Raw genomic sequence first — 18,475 nt, 5'->3', positions numbered from 1 at the left:
CTGTCCATGTTGTAACTGATTTATTTTTACTATCTCGACAGCCCTCTAAATTTATTACTTTATTCTTAAAACACAGTGAAACTTCAATTTTACATTATCTGATTTTACATTTTTCACATTTCTACGCCATAAATTCATAGCCCCTGTGAAAAGCCCGTAACACCAATGCTAAAAATTCCCTAATTTTGTATTTCTTCCTAGTAAAGTTTACCTCAATTTTAAGTTCTTACTCGACGCCTTGCTTTACTTCGGCCCATTTTCTTCCTATTGACATTTGATGTGACTGAACAAGTTACACGTGGCTCTTAAGACAGGTGGTTTGTACCATGGGTGGTGGCGGAATTAAGGGAATATTTTACGACCTTGTGAAGAGAGGAGATGTGAGAGACGAAATGCTGATGTAATCCACGATCGGTGTTGCCAACATAATTTGCAACAGTTAGGTTCACTGCGCAATTATGATATGGTACACCTACCACTAGACTGCAGCTGTAATGGAGAAAGCAGACAGCTGACGAAAAGTGTCCCAGACTGAGCCAATATGTTGGTTGGTTGGTTGGTTTCAAGGCGGGAGAAGGGACCAAACTACGAGGTCATTGGTCCCTTGTTCCTACTAAAACAATGCCACATGTGTGAGAATAAAATGGACGAAACATATAACACAAAATGGACAGAAAGGAAGAGCCACAAGAATGAATGGAAGGCAACGAACACTAACAGGAACAAAAGAGGATAAGAAAACAACAGAGAGACGCTAGAAACAGAAGAGAGTTAAACATGAAAGCAAATTACAGTGGCTGGCAAACCACAAGAATAAAAAGGGAAAGCCAGCCACTCTCCAACACATTAAAATCTCCACCCTAAAAGCACTAGGGTGGATGACACAGAGGGACAAAGGACATGCACTAAAACCTACATAGAAGTATAAAACCCACTCTCATGGATAAAACGTAAAACTAAAGCTGCTGTGGAGGCATTTTCGCCCAACACCGAAGGCAGGGAAAGTTAAAAGTCTACCGCAGAGTGGCTAAAAGTGGGCAGTCCAGCAAGAGGTGGAAGACTGTCATTTGGGAGCCACAGGTGGGTCCTCGCAGCAGAGGATGTAACCATGCGGTAGCCACGTATGGCCAAAGTGGAGCCGGCAGAGCACAACTGATTCCCTGCGAGAGGCCTGCATGGAAGACTTCCACACATTCATAGTCTCCTTAATGACACGCAGTTTGTTGTGTGTGCTGTTATGCTGTTCCGTTTCCCAAAGCTGGAAAACCCTGCCGTGTAACACAGAACGCAGGACAGCTTCTGAGATGCCTATCTCCGTTTCCGCGTCACCTGTTTGGCCAGCCTGTCAGCAAGTTTGTTGCCAGGGATTCCGACATGTCCTGGGGTCCACACAAACACCATGGAATGGCGGGACTGTTCCAGGGCATAGATGGACTCCTGAATGGACGCTACCAGAGTGTGGCGAGGGTAGCACTGGTCGATAGCTTGTAGGCTGCTCAATGAGTCAGTACACAGGAGAAATGACTCGCCAGTGCATGAGTGGATGTACTCAAGAGCATGAGATATGGCTGCCAGCTCTGCTGTGAAAACACTGCAGCCAACTGGCAAGGAGTGCTGCTCAATACGTCCTCCATGAACATATGCGAAGCCTACGTGACCATCAGCCATTGAGCCATCGGTGTAAGCCACTTCAGAGCCACGGAACACATCAAGAATCGAGAGGAAGTGTCTGAGGGTCTGGCGAGATCTAGGTCCTGAGGATGAGCGTGAAGCCCTTCGACCAGCTGCTTTTGGGCTCTTCAGCCACTGGCGGGTGTCGTCTTTCCCACCAGAAGAAACCTGGGAAGGGAGTGACCCAAGGGACCCCTTCCTAGCAAGAGAAGCTGAAGAAGACTTATGTTTCTCCGGCTTAGAAGTGGGGACAGATTTCCCCCATGGTTGGAGGGGGCAGGGGGGGGGGGGGGGGGGGGGGGGGGGAGGTGTTGCTCCCGAAGCAGGTGGTGCAGAAGCAACAAGAAGGGAAATGGCTCCCACGATCAAGGGGCCAGGTGTAGTCTTCAGTCTTCCGGCTCAGAGGTGAATGGGGCCAGCGGAGCTGATGGTGCCAGAACTGTTGTAGTGGTGGGGTAACACGATGTCATACGCACAGGATGAAGGCGTTCAAATTTTATTTTAGCCTCAGTGTAGGTCAGTCAGTCCAGGTTCTTGTATTCCACGATTTTCCATTCTTTCTGGAGAATCCTGCAGTCAGGTTGACACAGAAGGGAGGCAGGGCACATGGAGTATTGGGATGTGATGGGCATCCGCAATTTCGGCATGTAACGCTGGAAGTACAGTGGGAAGAAATATGGCCGAACTTACAGAGCTTAAAGCACCGCATCGAGGGAGGGATATAGGGCTTTACATCACCCCGGTAGACCATCACCTTGACCTTCTCAGGCAATGTATTAACCTCAAAGGCCAAGATGAAGGCACCAGTCGCTACTTGATTATCCTTCGGACCCCTGTGGACACACCGGATGAAATGTACACCTCACCGCTCTAAATTGGCGCGCAGCTCACCGTTGGACTGCAAAAGAAGGTCGTTGTGAAATATGATAACCCTGGACCATATTTCGGCTCTTATGGGGCTTGATGGTTACAGAAACATCCCCCAGCTTGTCACAAGCGGGTAACTCCCGTGACTGGGCAGAGGATGCCGTTTTGATCAAGACTGACCCAGATCTCATTTTGGACAAACCCTCCACCTCCCCAAACTTGTCCTCTAAATGCTCAACAAAAAACTGAGGCTTCATCATCATGAAAGATTCCCCATCAACTCTCAAACATACAAGATACTGGAGCGAATAAGATCTGCTGCCATCCTTAGCCTGACATTCCTCCCCTTGTGTGGCCAGGGAGGGGAGCGATTTGGGGTTGTACTTCTGTGCGTTGACTTGAGCTCGTGATCGCTTAGAGACTGCTGGTGTTTCACCACCAGCAAGAAATGATGGACTATGCTTCATCCCGTGTCATCTGCCCTGATGCCACCCACTCCGGCCAGGGGCCATTGCTGGGAGTCCCGATGCCCCAGGGGGATGGGCATCTACCCCTCGGCATACGTGGGGAGTTAACGGCACAGGCATCAGCAGAGCGATCCCTGTGTGGTCTGGGGGCTATAACCAACAGGGTACATGGTGGCCCCACCACAACGGACTGGCTACCGTGCTGGATATCAGGTGCAAAGAAGTCCATGGTCATCGTCGACCCAGTAAACGACACTGCACAGTGCATGGTAGAAAATGCACCCAGGAAGGTGTCATCATCCAAGAGATGGAGAATGGGCAGGACTGCATTGTGACGACGAGAAAGTGGGCTAAAGATCTCAATGCACAATGGACATGATGCACCTTGTAATGCACCCTTCCGCAATTGGCTCGCTCTTCGGGAAAATTTTGAAGAATGGAGGTCAAACCCTACAGGATACTATCACATAAAGGCTGAAACGTGTGAAACTCCTTTTAGTCGCCTCATACGACATGCAGGAATTCCTCGGGCCTATTCTAACCCCTGGACCCGCAGGGGGAGAGCCAATACGTGATGAAGAGGCCCAGTCATCACTTTTTGCTGTGCCACATATACCCGAGTCTCATCTTTTTGCATGTATTTCTGATGTACTATATTCAGCAACAATTTAAATTTAAAATCTGAGTCTCGAAGGATATGCTTAGTCATAATTGAGGAAACATTACCATTTCCATCTAGTGAACTCTTATTGGCTGGCGACTTGTTAAGTCACACAATAGCCAGCGCAGCCATACCACCACACTAACACATGTAAAATGAGCTCACCTATTGGATGTATGGAGAGGGGAGTGACCCTTCAGTGACAGGAGTGCAGGTAGGGGTGAAAGCATTTTGTGAAGTGCTGAAAATATACTTTTTGTGCAGATGATGTGCCATGACAGAGATGTCATAAGGAAATAGAATGAGGATTTTGCAATAGCACATTTTTAAGCCTTTGTGTCCAAATCTGACATGACACAGTCGCAGCAATTACAATTTTTTTATATGTGATTACACTACAAATGAAAAATTCAAAACAGTTTTTTAAAAAATTTACATTTCACCTTTATTGAATGGCAGCCATTTTCATTTGTAAGCGCGCGACGATGTTTCAGTTTAGAGACGTTAGCAAAAATATGAATATCTCTGCACTGGGTCAAGTTACAACATTACAATTAACATGATTGTTTTTAGAATAGTGTCCTCTACAACATTGTCTATTACACAAAATACTCTAAATTCAAAAATAACCACTCAAAATGACCTCCAAAGTTTGGTATCCAAGCCTCATATAGAGCAAGAACACTTACAAATGTTTCCTTAATTTTTTACGAATTTTTGAAATTTGAAAATTTTCATTTTATGTAATGTGTGGGGGTTAGTTTTCTCAGGTGGGACTGAATATAAAAATATATTTTTGCACAGTTTGTACACCTATAAGGTAGCAACGTACTGTAAAAATTTCAACATTGATATCTGACTGTGAACAAAGATATGAATTTTTGAAAATGAGGAGATAATTCACATTACTCTACAAAGAGGAGATAATTCACATTACTCTACAATTGATCTTATGGCTGTTGCCTACTCATGTGTGATATGGGCGGGATATAATCAATTATTATTAAAGCAAGATACTGAATTATATACAAAAAGTGGAAACATCACTGAAATTAACATCTGTATTATTTTGACATACTTAAAATAAATATTTTCAATTAACATCCTTCGAGATCCGACTGTTCCTAAATCTGGTGGTGAATGTTAAGAGCACTTATTTCTTCAGACAGCTTCTGTGATATAGAATAAGACCTCCCAGTTGCTGTGTTAAGTTCAACAGGGTGTCTACGTGGACAAGGAAAAAAAATTCCCGGATTTTTCCCAGATTTCCCAGTTAAAAATACACTTTTTCCATGTTAAGTGACAGCATACTATTCCTTGGCACTGTAAAACTCATCAATCCTTTGAATGTTTATAGTTTTATATACCGACGTAGAATTTCCCGCCACTTTAGAAAACGAAAATCAGGGGAAAAAGAAAAACACGTTTTGAAACACCTTTGATGTGCAGCAACATATAGGCTGCATATTCTCATATTACGAAGGTATAAATTCCAATTCCACCGAATACAGCATGTTATTTTTCGAAGCATTGAAATCGAGATTGCGATGCGCTTTGGTAAGTCACTCATAACTCACGTCACATGATCTCGCCAGCTGATGACAGCATAGGACACGTGATGTAGTCAGTCAATAGCAAGGTCACTCTTAAGTAGCGCAAAAACACAAATAAGAAAAGTTAATGGTTTAAATTAATATACATAGCGTTCACATATAATATTGGTCTCTAAGATTAGTAAGCTGGAAGAGAAGCTAAGCTTCGACATATAATGCCGGTCGCGATGGCCGAGCGATTCTAAGCCCTTCAGTCCGGAACCACGCTGCTACTGTCGGAGGTTCGAATCCTGCCTCGGACATGGATGTGTGTTATGTCATTAGGTTCGTTAGGTTTAAGTAGTTCTAAGTTCTAGGGGACTGATGACCTCAGAAGTTAAGTCCCATAGTGCTCAGAACCATTTGAACCTTCCACATATAATGTTGATATCACACGAATGTGCCAGTAAAATTTTTAATTACGACGTAAATGTGTGATGATCTGAGCTCGAAATTCTTCTAAATGGCCATCCTCAAAGAACTGATTTTTAAATGAGAGTCAAATGCTTTGTTATTTACTAAATTCATCGTACATTCTCGCACATACTTCACCTCGCGTACAAGGAAATTTGATTTTAATGTATGTAACGCTTTTCAAACCACCGTTCACAATATTTTCCCGCTACCTGTTAGAAATAGCTTCGTTTCAGCAGTTGCAAGAGAGCGCCAGATAACAGTCGTCACCGCGCGATGATGCAGGAAGGCCATACGTTCGTAGTGTAAAACATTATCTTAATTATGTCATAAAAGAAACAAGACATCAAAGGATACTTCAAGAGCATCGGAATTTCGTGAACCATACTAAAATGCATAATTCGGCTTAAAGCGCACATTCATATGTCCAGATTCGGATGTAAATTTTCTTGGAGTACCAGTATTGTATTATCTCATGTTTGGTTCTTTATTATGGTATAGTGTCATACGTGCACTTGAAATCAGCGAACAGTTGAAACCAGCCAACAGTGTGAAATTAAACAGTTCGTTTCAAATAAACTGACTACCTCAGCAGAAAAGATTAATAAAAGCCAAATCTCTTTAGCAAACCGACAAAGATAACTTCAATGTTCTGCAAGACTATTAACGCTTGACTGTCAGAAAGGTGGAAATAAAATCTGACACTAATGACATATTTTGGCCATCCGTAATTATACGAATGTATTTTAATTCATCTTATATCTCCCGGTCACGAAAATCCGTCTTGTCATTTAACGTGAGAGCAATAAACGAAGAGGAAACAGCAAAATCACTGAACGTAAACACAGGTCACGTGGAGACGACCCACCACAACTCAAACTGCTCTGTGCATCAGTCCCGGATTTACTATATTTCCGAACCGGGGCAATATTAGGTAGTGGCGCCAAGCCACACTTCTGTAACCAGAAGCGGGAGAAGGTACTACTCATACACGACTCAACTACGCATGCACAAGAGCCCACCCACAACTGCTCAAAGGAATCTAATTTAAACAGTTGTCACGTCACACTCATCGGAGTCAATTTGTTGCTATGAAGCACTGCATAGTCTTCCAAAAGCCTTTGACACATTTTGCTGTTGGCAGACGCTTGTCTGAGCACTGTGTTTTGCTGTTGTATACGGCGCATTTCCTTTGCAACTTAAGTTTATTTTACTTTTTTTTTCCTTCTCTCGTTCATGTTTCGTTGCTGCAGTGTTATTCTGCAGTAGCGGGGCACAGTAATATCCTTTGTTAGAGTATTGGTTCTTACCACTTAAAATCACAAAAATTTAACTGAAAACTAAAACAATGAAAAATTCCCGGAATTGTAAACAACTCCTGGGTTTTTCCCGGTTTTCTCCCGGATGAAAAAATTCCCGGGTTTTTCCCGGATCTCCCGGTTGTCCCAGGTCGTATACACCCTGTTCAAGCACTGAAAGTTTCCTTAAAACAATCTTCATTGGTATCCAAACTGTCACTAGCAGATTTCTTGAATGGTGTTCTTGGGCCAGCAGGGTGGTAAAAATGCACAAAAACATCATTGTTTTCCACACTTATTCCTTTAACCTATGCAAGCCACCACTGTCCATCATACGCACATGCCACTATGCCATTCAACGTTAAAGGCAGAGATGTAATTTTACTGACACAATGACCCTCATAAATTTTGGTTTCTGATGTTACATAGCATCGAACTAAGTTTTCTGCAATGCCAAGGAATTTGTGAAAATGCCTTGTTCCTTTTACTGCTATACAGTTTTCAAATCTCGTTTGAAGCACTGTTTTCGTGTGCAGAACCACTTCTTTCTTGATTAGAAAATAGGTAATGCCTTTAATATTATCCTTGCAAAAGACATGCATGTCCTATACTGTGAGAATTTGGTCTGTGGTTGGTCTTTGTATGCTTGCTTACTTCACATTTTGTTGTACCTCCTACTCCATCACATGCATTTTTACCATGGCAACATGCAAAAGTGGGCCATTCAGCCTCCAACCCTAAGTCTACTTTGTGGTTGCACAGATTTGAAAAATTCTTTTTGTTCTTATACTGACTACCACTTCCATCTGTGAAGTATATCAGCTTCTCAACCTTGGAAAATTTTCTTTTATGTAATTTATTACTTACTTCTGAAACACGTGTACAGCCAAAGTGTTGTGCTCCAAGCAGTCGCTTAGAATGCAAATTGAAGAACTGCAACTTCATCTTTCTCATTTTTAAAGTATAGAATAAATGCACCATGAGAACTATCTTGTAAAAATTCCTGAAGGAAATGGGGAAGATGGCCTCAGAAGCTCCACATGTGGAGTGTACAGAGTCCTCCAGCAAGTGTCGTAGGCTTTGTCAAAAAAAAGTGGCCACTGTCTGGTATTTCCACAGAAAAATGTTCCATGATATGGCTTGACAAAGTGATGAAATGGTCAACTGCACAATGGTGCACTCTAAATCCACAATGCGCAGTGGTTAGTAAACTACGAGACTAGAGCCACCACACCAGTCGGGCATGAATCATATATTTCATCACCTTGCAAACACAGCTGGTGAGAGAAATGGGGTGGCAGCTAGAACCAGCCTTAGGTATGGGTATGACAGTGGCTTCACACCAGCATATGGGAAACGTACCATCCACCCAGATGCGGTTGTACACATGAAGGAGAAAGTTCTCGCCCGCAACACAAATGTGCTGCAACATCTGAATGCGAACGTTGTCCACCAGCCCTGGGGCAGAAGATCAGGAGTATGTGAGGGCATGATCTAACTCTCACATGGTAAAGGCAGCATTGTAGCATTCACGATTCTGAGAGGAGAAGGTCATCACCCAACCCTCCTGCACTCTTTTCCAATGGAGGAAGGCACGGTGATAACGGGTGGAGTTCAAAATCCAGACAAAATGGTGCTCAAGGTATTGGCGGCGATAGCAATGGCGTCCACAATGACATCATCTGCTACAGTCAGGCCAGAAACTGGGGCATTGACATTGGTCCCAGAGAGTCATCGGAGGTTGGCCCACCCATTGGAAGAGGGAGTAAAACTGTTAAAAGAACTAGTAGGTTGGTTGGTTGGTTTGTGGGATTGAAGGGACCAGACTACTAGGGCCTTCGATCCCTTTTTCCACAAACTTGAAATACCCACAAAGAATAAGAACAAACAATGGTGATTACAAGAGACGACACATGACAAGAAAGACACAGACAGAGACCAGAAAAAATGAATTAAAATCACACCGAGTGTGACAGTGGTTGGCCGACCATAGAAACAAAAAAGGAAAAGCCAACCACCAAGAAACGCACTAAAAACCACAGTCTAAAATTGTAGGCCAAAGGCCAGACTCAACACAAAAAAAGGACAAATACTTAGATCAAGCAATTAAAACCCCCCAGCATGAATAAAACTCAAAACTAAATCTGCCATCGCAACGTCATCTGATAAAAGTGCAGGAAGCGTATCAGGCAGCGCAAACGTCTGCCTGAACAGAGTTAAAAGCGGGCAGTCCAACAAGGTGTGGACCACCGTCAAAGCTGACCAGCAGTGACATAAAGGTGGGTCCTCGTGGCGCAATAAATAGCTGTGTGTTATACAGGTGTGGCCAATGCGCAAATCGGGAGCGGACCCCGAAAGACCCCAACCATGAAGCGTAGAGAGGATGTGATGTCACCATGTCATATCGTATGCCTTCCGCATGTCAAAAAAGATGGCGACCAGATGCTGACGGTGGGCAAAGGCCATACGGATGGCAGATTCCAGGCACACCAGATTATCAGCGGCAGAATAGCGCTTATGGAACCCACCCTGAGACGGAGCCAGAAGGCCCCGAGACTCAAGTAGCCAACTCAACCTCCGGCTCACCATATGTTCGAGCAACTTGCAAAGAACATTGGTGAGGCTAATGGGGCGGTAGCTGTCCACCTCCATTGGGTTCTTGCCAGGTTTCAACACAGGGTTTATGATGCTTTCCCGCCATTAGGACGGGTACTCACCCTCAACCCAGAAACGGTTGAAAAGGTCTAGGAGGCATCGCTGGCAGTCCACCGAGAGGTGTTTGAGCATCTGACAGTGGATGCGATCTGCCCCGGGAGCCGTATTAGGACAAGCGGCTAGGGCACTCTGGAATTCCCACTCACTCAACAGAGCATTGTGCGATTCAGGGTGGCGCATGTGAAATGAAAGGCTCCAACATTCCAACCGGTCTTTCAGGGGGCAGAAGGCCAGTGGCTAATTCGCAGAAGCAGAACTCTCAGCAAAATGCTCTGCTAAGTGGTTTGCAATTGTGTCGGAGTCGGTACAGACTGCTCCATTCAGTGAAAGTGCAGGTACGGGGGTTCCATAGCCATAAAGTCGCCTAATCTTGGACCAAACTTGCGATGGAGAAGTATGGAGGCCAATGGTGGAGACATACCTTTCCCAGCACTCCTGCCTGTGTTGGCGAATGAGGCGGCGGGCTTGCGCACGGAGCCGTTTAAAGGCGATGAGATGTTCCAATGAGGGATGCCGCTTGTGACGCTGGAGTGCTCGCCTCAGTGATCTCAGACAACCACCCAGGCATAGTCCTCCGCTGAAGGGACCCAGAAGAACAGGGAATGGCAGATTCTGCGGCAGTAACAATGCCAGTGGTGACCGAGTGAACCACCACATCAATGGCGTCATTGGAAAGAGGCTCAATAGTGGCAATGGAGGTGAACAAGTCGCAGTCAGCCTTATTCATAGCCCATCGGCAGGAGCGCCCAGAAGAGCGACGCTGTGGCAGTGACAGAAAGATCGGAAAGTGGTCAGTACCACACAAGTTGTCATGCACACTCCATTGGACAGATGGTAATAGGCTAGGGCTGCAGATCAAAAGGTCGATGGCTCAGTATGTGCCATGCACCACACTGAAATGTGTGATGGCACCATTATTTAAAAGGGAAAGGTCGAGCTGTGCCAATACTTGCTCAACGATACTGTCTCGGCCTGTTGCCATTGATCCACCCCACACAGGGTTATGGGCGTTGAAGTCGCCCAGTAACAGAAAAAGTGGCGGCAATTGGGCTATCAGCGCAGCCAGGACATGCTGCGGGACATCACCATCCAGTGGAAGATAGAGACAGCAGACAGTAACAGCCTGAGGTGTCCACACCTGAACAGCTACAGCCTTTAAAGGTGTTTGTAGAGGGACAGACTCGCTGTAAAGCGAGAGAAGGACATAGATGCAGACACCACCAGATACCCTCCCATAAGCTGCCCGGTTCTTATAATAACCCCGACAGCCACGGAGGGCGGGGGTTCGTGTCGCCGGAAACCACGTTTCCTGAAGAGCAATGCAGAGGAAAGTGTGAAGGCTGAGAAGTTGTTGGAGCTCGGCAATATGGTGGAAAAAACCACTGCAGTTCCACTAGAGGATGACACTGTCCCTGGCCGAGAAAGGCGTGAAGGGACCGAGGAGGCAGATTACACCGCTGGGTCACCTGCTGCCACCGATTGAGTACCAACGGGAGCGACATCCATCATGTCTGAGGGACTGGCGAGATCTAGGTCCTCAGCGAATCCCAGAATTTCCATCGCATCCTCAGACGCAGAGCTTGTAGGTAGCGGTGGAGTGCATGCCACCACAGTTCCCTTGGTCTTAGGGGTCTTCGATTTTGATTTCTCATGCTGTTCCTTTGGTTACCATTGCTGGGAGGGCTTCTTTGATCCAGTCTCTGGGACTGAAGAGGACCGCGAAGCCCTCGACCAGCTACCTGGGGCTTCTTCAGCCCCTGGCCACTGGTAGAAACCTGGGAAGGAAGTGACGCAAGGGATCCCTTCCTAGCGAGAAAAGCTGAAGAAGACTTACACTTCTCCAGCTTAGAAGTGGGGATTGGTGTCCCTGATGGTTGGGGGTGGGGAGGGGGTTTGCTGCTGCTCCCGAGGTAGATGGTGCGGGAGCAACAGGGAGGGAAGTGCTCCCCACCCTCAAGGGGGGCAGGTGTGGTCCTTCAGCTCAGAGCTGACTGTACGTGGTGCAATGGATGGAGCTGTAACAGGAGTGACAGTGGCTGCATAAGATGACATCATGCGCATGGGATGAAGCCGTTCAGATTTCCGTTTAGTCTCACTGTAGGGCAGTCGGTCGAGGGTCTTGTATTCCATTATTTTCCATTCCCTCTGTAGAATCTTACAGTCCAGCGAGCAAGGGGGATGGTGCTCTCCGCAGTTGACACAGATGGGAGGCGGGGCACATGGAGTATCGGGATGGGGTGGACAACCACAATTGCGACATATGAGGCTGGAATCACAGCAGGAAGACATATGGTGGAACTTTCAGTACTTAAAGCACCGCATTGGGGGAGGGATATAGGGCTTGACATCACATCGGCAGACCATCACTTTGACCTTCTCTGGTAATATATCACCCTCGAAGGCCAAGATGAAGGCACCGGTAGCAATCTGATTATCCTTTGGTCCCCGATGAATGCTCGGGACAAAATGAACACCTCAACACTCTAAATTGGCATACAGCTCGTCATAAGACTGCAAAAAAAGGTCCCTATGGAAAATAATACCCTGGACTGTATTTAAACTCTTATGGGGGTGTGATGGTAATGGAAACATCCCCCAACTTGTTACAAGCAAGTAACCTTTGTGACTGGGCAGAGGATGCCGTTTGTATCAACACTGAATCAGAGCGCATTTTGGACAAGCCCTCCACCTTCGCAAACTTGTCCTCTAAATGCTCTACGAAGAATTGAGGCTTTGTGGACATGACAGACTCCCCATCAGCTGTCGTACAAACTAGGAACTGGGGCAAATAAGTGTCACTGCCATCCTGAGCCTTACGCTCCTCCCACGGTGTGAGCGGGAAGGGAAACTATTTGGGATCGTATTTCTGAGTGTTGAATTGAGCCCGACAATGCTTAAGAGACTGCTGGCGGCTGGCCACCAGCGAGAGTATGTACCACAGTTCATTGTGGGTCATCCGCCCTGACGCCACCCACTCCGACCAAGGTCCCTCCCCATGGGTGCCACCCAGCCTCAGCAAGGGCCACCTGGCAGGACGGCCATTACCGGGAGTAGGCATCTACCCCTTGGCATACGTGGGGAGTTAACGGTGCAGGCATCAGCAGAGCAATCCCTGTGTTGTCAGGGGGCTACAACCAACAGGGTACATGGCGGACCCACCACAACGGACTGGCTACCGTGCTGGATATTAGGTGGAAGGAAGTCCATGGTCGTCGTCTTCGCAAAAAGCAACACTGCACAGTGCATGGTGGATGGTGGAAATCGCACCCAGAAATGTATCCTTGCCCAAGAGATGGAGAACAAGCGGGACGGCAATGCGATGACGAGAAAGCTTGCTAAAGGTCTCAATGCACGAGGGACACAACGCACCGTGTAAGGTGCCCTTCCCCAACTGACTCGCTCTTCGGAAGAATTTGGAAATATGGAGGTCAAACCCGAGAGGGGACCATCACATATAGGCCGAAATGTTTGAGACTCCTTTTAGTCGCCTCTTACGACAGGCAGGAATACCGTGGGCCTATTCTAATTCCCGAACCCGCAGGGGGGAAAAGAACTAGTAAATGAAACCCAGCTAGCTTTTTTTTGCTATCCTGAAGAATGCAACAACCCTGCGCATGTAACTCTTTATAACGAATGCGGTTCACCACCACAGACTGAGGGATAAAATGTGGAGAACACATCTCTGCACACAAATTGCGTCGCGGCATGCCTCAGTCCATTAAGGAACTAGGACAGGTGAAGTGCGAAGAATGGAATGTTCTTCAGCGGGAAGGATAACATTTGTAAGGTATTCTACCTCATCATCACACCTGGGGAAGTGTTCATTGAAGGTCACCAGGCAGGAGAAAAGCCTCGTCGGACTTAGAAATCTGCCAATTGGATTTATACATAGATGGTGTAGGAATCAGCAAATGGACAGCACCTGGGAAATGGTCACTTGAATACGTTTCAGAGATAACAGACCACTCAAGATGATGGGCAAGCTGGGCAGTGCAGGAAGAGAGGTCCAAATGGGAATAGGTGTGCGTGGAGTCTGAAAGGAACATGGATGATCCAAAGTTCAGGAAGATGAGGTTGAGTTAACTGAAAAGATCAGCCAAGAGGACACCTCTCACACACAGGCTCTGGATGAGCCCCAAAGGGGATAGTGCGCATTAAAGTCACCAAGCAGCAAAAAGGGGTGAGGGAGTTGCCCAATAAGCTGGAGAAAGTCTGTCCTAGTGACAGCCAACTGGCGGAAGGATGCAGACGGTACAAAGAGAGAAGGTGAAGTGAGGAAGGAAAATGGGGACCACAACACCTTGTAGCTGGGTGCTCAGTGATATGGTTTGACTATGAACATCATCCCAGATGAGCAGCACAACCCCCCATAAGGTGGAATGCTGTCCTCGAGGTTCCAGGTTAATGCGGACAGGAAAGATAAGCAAGAGGTCATGACAATTGTGAGGATGCAATTTTGTTTCCTGGAGGTAGAAACCAAATGGCTGCTGCGATTACAAGAGCAGCCGCAATTCCTCCTTGTTGGATCTAACACTGTGAACGTTCCATTGGAAAAGAGTCATGATGGGGAAAGGGATGGGGAGAAAAAATTAAGGGTTGTCACCTCAGCAGCTGCAAGGGTCAGTCTTCAAAGACACTCTGCTACAAGGTGCAGAGGCTCGAGGATCCTGCTCGATGAGTTCTACAGAGGTGTCTGGATTCTCTCTCAGTCAGTCTGCAGACTCCAGGACAGTAAAATGGTAGGCGGTGTGCACTGGCGAAACAAGAGGTCGGCCAGCTTAGGGTATCATGCAATGACACCGTGGCATAGTATCTCCAAGTCGGCAAAGAAGAAGACCATTTGTCTTTGATATCTTGGAGCCTTTGTGGTTGGAAGATGAAGATTCAGATGGTTGCTGGCTGGAGGGACATAAAAAGTCTTCACAGAAGTATTCCTTCTGTCCTTTCCAGCCTGCCAGTTGTGTAGCAAGTGATTTTGCTGCTAGAGGCAGAAATATGGTGATTTGTTGCACAACTGGAGCAGAAGGAGATGGGATGTTACTGTAACACTGGGCGATTTTACAAGCATGGTAATGAATTTGAGGTTGTGAGTTTGCATGGCCGTGATCTTTGTGGAGTGAGGTGTAGCAAGAATGGTACTTTAAATGCCAGATGGCAAAACGCAGCACTGTCGACCAGCCAACAACTTGTGAGTGACAGGGTAAGGCACTTTTTCCTTCACTCAGACCTCCTGGATGGACTACTCATCAAGATACATGGGACATTCTTGGGATTAGGATGCATGGTCGCCATTGCAATTTGTACAGCGGGGAGAAGGAGATGGACAATCAACCTCACGAGCAACCCTACCACAAGTAACACATTTGGCCGAGTTTCAACAGGACTTTCGAGTAGGGTTGTAATGTTGACACTGGTAGCAGCACATTGTGTTCAGTAAGCTCTGATCTTTGATGGAGGCACTACTCTATCAAACATGAGTGGGGGGGGAAAAAAAAAAGAGTGCATATAGGCACTAAGGAGGCATAAATCTTTTTCATCACCCAATGGACTGCAGTGACGCCCTGATCAGAGGGATAAGTTTGGATTTCTCCTTAAGTCAGACCACCGAGCAGCCCAGCACAAAAATAACACCACACAAAGAATTCGGTGTTCGATGGGCCTAGACACAAACAGGATAGCCATGGAGGAGCAAAGCTGCAAGAAGTTTTTGTGTTTGATAATCACAATTGGTCTCCAAAAGCAAAGTGCTATTATGTAAATAAGAGCAGGATGTCACAGGGCCTGCAATTGCATCAACACCTTTCCGAATATTAACGGATTAACCGTAGCGAAGGACTGACCATCTTCAGTACATGAAACCACAAGGAACCGAGATGCAGCTGGGAGAGTCTTTGAATCTTTAGCCTCATTTCGTTTATGTTTAGCAGACATAGACTGAGAAGGTGATTGGCTCACTGCGAGAAAATCTCCCATGATTGCCAGTATCTCCGATGGCATGCTCCTTCCAACTGGGGGGCCCCTCAGAGGAGGGGGGAGGGGCTCACCTGCCTTAGGTGATTCTTCACACCACTTCTGATGGAGGGATCAATTGGCAATTTGGGAAGGTCACAGCTCAGACAATCACTCATACCTGGCCTAGCCTGTACCAGGGGAAGCGTGCAAACCCTACCTGTTGACCCAGGGCTGAGAATTACATGTTACCCAGTCACCTGTTACAAGCCAGACACGTAGGCTGGCCTTTCTGTGCACATGCAGGGAGAAGAAATAAAACGGAACCTCTAACACCGAGGCAGAGGAAGGATAGGAGATGTAAAATGAAGAAAAAAGATTTTAAAAAGGTCTGTTTTGATGTCAGACTACTGAAAATTCAGAACACACTCCCAGAAATATTGCAGACATGTTCCCCAAGGGAGGAGAAAAAGAATAGCAGGAGGATAGACACGCAACACAGAAGGGACAATGTGCTGCAAAGCCTGGAGCCTTGTAGTAGCCAAGTATGAATTCACCAAAGAGTAGTGAGTCTCCTGGGGGACCACAAGAGAGTTGTGAACCCCCTGAGGGGTTAAAAAATTAATCAAACTTTATTTTGGTGCATGAAATATACTATTGATTTGAACACTTGGTGGATTCGGCGAGTAAGAAGATTCATTAAAGTGTACTTTTGGTAAATTGGATGCTTCAGGTTGTCATTTATTGATGTACAATTCCAGTATAAGGCTGCTATATGCTGGAGAAAATGAACTTTCATTGAGTCAGTCTGATCGTAGACTCCGTGATGGATGCACAACTGATCATCACAATACCTATTCGCTGATAATGCTAGAATCTCTGCAAATATCATATTGTGAACCTTTTTCAAAGAAGATTCATAACAACCAGAAAAATTTGAGACAGATCAATGAAACCCTGGCAAATCACCTTAAAAATTTCAGCAAATATTGTATAATTGGGCAAAATTTGTGTTTAAACACTCAATATGGTACCCCGTTAACAAACTGACATGTGTTGTAGCTGCAGCTTCAGCTTCATCTGATGTGCAGATGGAGGCAGATGATGAGTTTGATAGCAATTTTAGTCTTCTTGCAGCTTATCCTCTTAAAATCCAGAGGGTCAGTGCATGTGATTTAAAGGGCTATCTCAAACACAAAGTTAAACAGGTACAAAGTTCAGTAAGTACCCACGCTGCATCAGCTAGTAGCTTCTATCCTGGAGAGCATGTCCAGGTAAATGGGAGTGCATGAATTATTAGTGCAATCAAAATAATTGCAATCGGCTGCTGTCAGATTTCAAAGAAAAAGATGCACACTTCTACCCCTTCATATTCTCACACTGGTAACAACATAAAAAATCTCAAGCAGCATTTTGTGGATCTGACAGAATGGATAAAACAGAACACTGAAAAGTGATGGGAGTGTTCAAGTAGCACCAGAAAGCAGGCTGCAGTTCTTTTTGATAGAGCAGAGACTCGAGTGTTTAACTTTTTGAGTATGATGAGTTCAGTAGGCTCTGCCCTGGCTGAAGGATTGTGTCTGACAGAACATACGTATGTCCAGGATTTTCATCCAAACCCTGGATCGATTTCAACCAAATTGGTCACACAAATAGCAAAATTCCCATGTATCAGCTCCAACAAAACTAGAGATATAAGCAAAAATGTGTTTTCTGAGCCCCTGCTGTAGAAGCTACCTTCACAGCAGATGTTTTCCATGGTAGTAGTATCGGCTGGCCTTATTGACTCGCTTTACAGGGCAGCCTATGTGCCAGGCGCAAGGAACAGTTTTCCAGCTCCCAACGTGTCGGTTGCCCTGCCCTATCACATGTGTTGTGTTGGTGTAGTGTGTCTTAACAAACTGCTACGCAACGCAGCCTACTAGTCACTCAAAAAACTGTTTTTAAGCCCCTGATGTGTAAGCTACTACGCACAATACGCCCATACCATTGCAAGAGTAGTTTCAACCTGCTTTATTAGCCTGTTTTGCAGGTGCTACATGTGTGGATGACCATGGCGGACAGAGGAGGAGATTGATGAGGGGACAGCAGGGCATGAGCGGATGGACAGGGGGAGAGGAGTGCAGGAGGGGATGGATAAGGGAAAAGGAGGGGATGGATAGGGGGAGAGCACGCCAAGAGAGGACCAACAGGGACAGGGTAGGGCAGTAGGGGACAGAACGAGACATGTAAGGAGAGAAGGGGCAGGAGGAGACGGTTGGTTGGTTGGTTGGTTGATTGGGATTGAGGACCAATCAGTGAGGTCATCAGCCCTATGATCTAAGGTGGCAGAAACAAAGGGAACAACAACATTCTCCAGTCAAGGTGAAGGGAAAACTAGCAAACAAAGAGGTAAAGGAACGTTGGAGCAGCAGGAGGAGGAAAGAACAGGAGGGGAGTGGGGGAAGGGAGAACCAACAAGAGGACGAGTGCCCCAGAAAAGCTACGCACATTGAAGCACCAGCACCGACACCGATCCATACCAACCCCCACACCATTTCACGATCATGACACGATGGGGAATACATCGGGAAGAAGACACAAGGAAGGGAACAAAATTGCACAACAGACCACACAAAACATATGGGAAAAGGGAAAAGGCAGAAAGAACCTGGCTGATGTACAGGTCAGGCCAAAGCCTCAGTAACCAATGCCAATGCTAACTGTGGGACTCCAATATCGGAGGGATATTCAAGGACTTAAACCTGGAACGACAAACCTCTTTCACAAAGAAAATGTAGGACAGACGTAACTATGCAAGTGTGATCCATTAACACCTGGGACGATAAAGAAGACAGAGCA

At 46.1% G+C, this 18,475-nt stretch overlaps 1 protein-coding gene across 1 annotated transcript in view; it reads right to left on the bottom strand.

Moving 5' to 3' along the window:
- The window catches only part of LOC126484298 (macoilin-1), a 176,845-nt gene that overhangs the window by 135,179 nt on the left and 23,191 nt on the right, over window positions 1-18,475 (bottom strand). The gene's annotated exons all lie outside the window — the stretch shown is intronic.

Source organism: Schistocerca serialis, chromosome 6 (assembly GCF_023864345.2).
Source record: "Schistocerca serialis cubense isolate TAMUIC-IGC-003099 chromosome 6, iqSchSeri2.2, whole genome shotgun sequence".
NCBI lineage: Eukaryota > Metazoa > Arthropoda > Insecta > Orthoptera > Acrididae > Schistocerca > Schistocerca serialis.
This window is presented reverse-complemented; position numbering and strand designations above follow the sequence as displayed.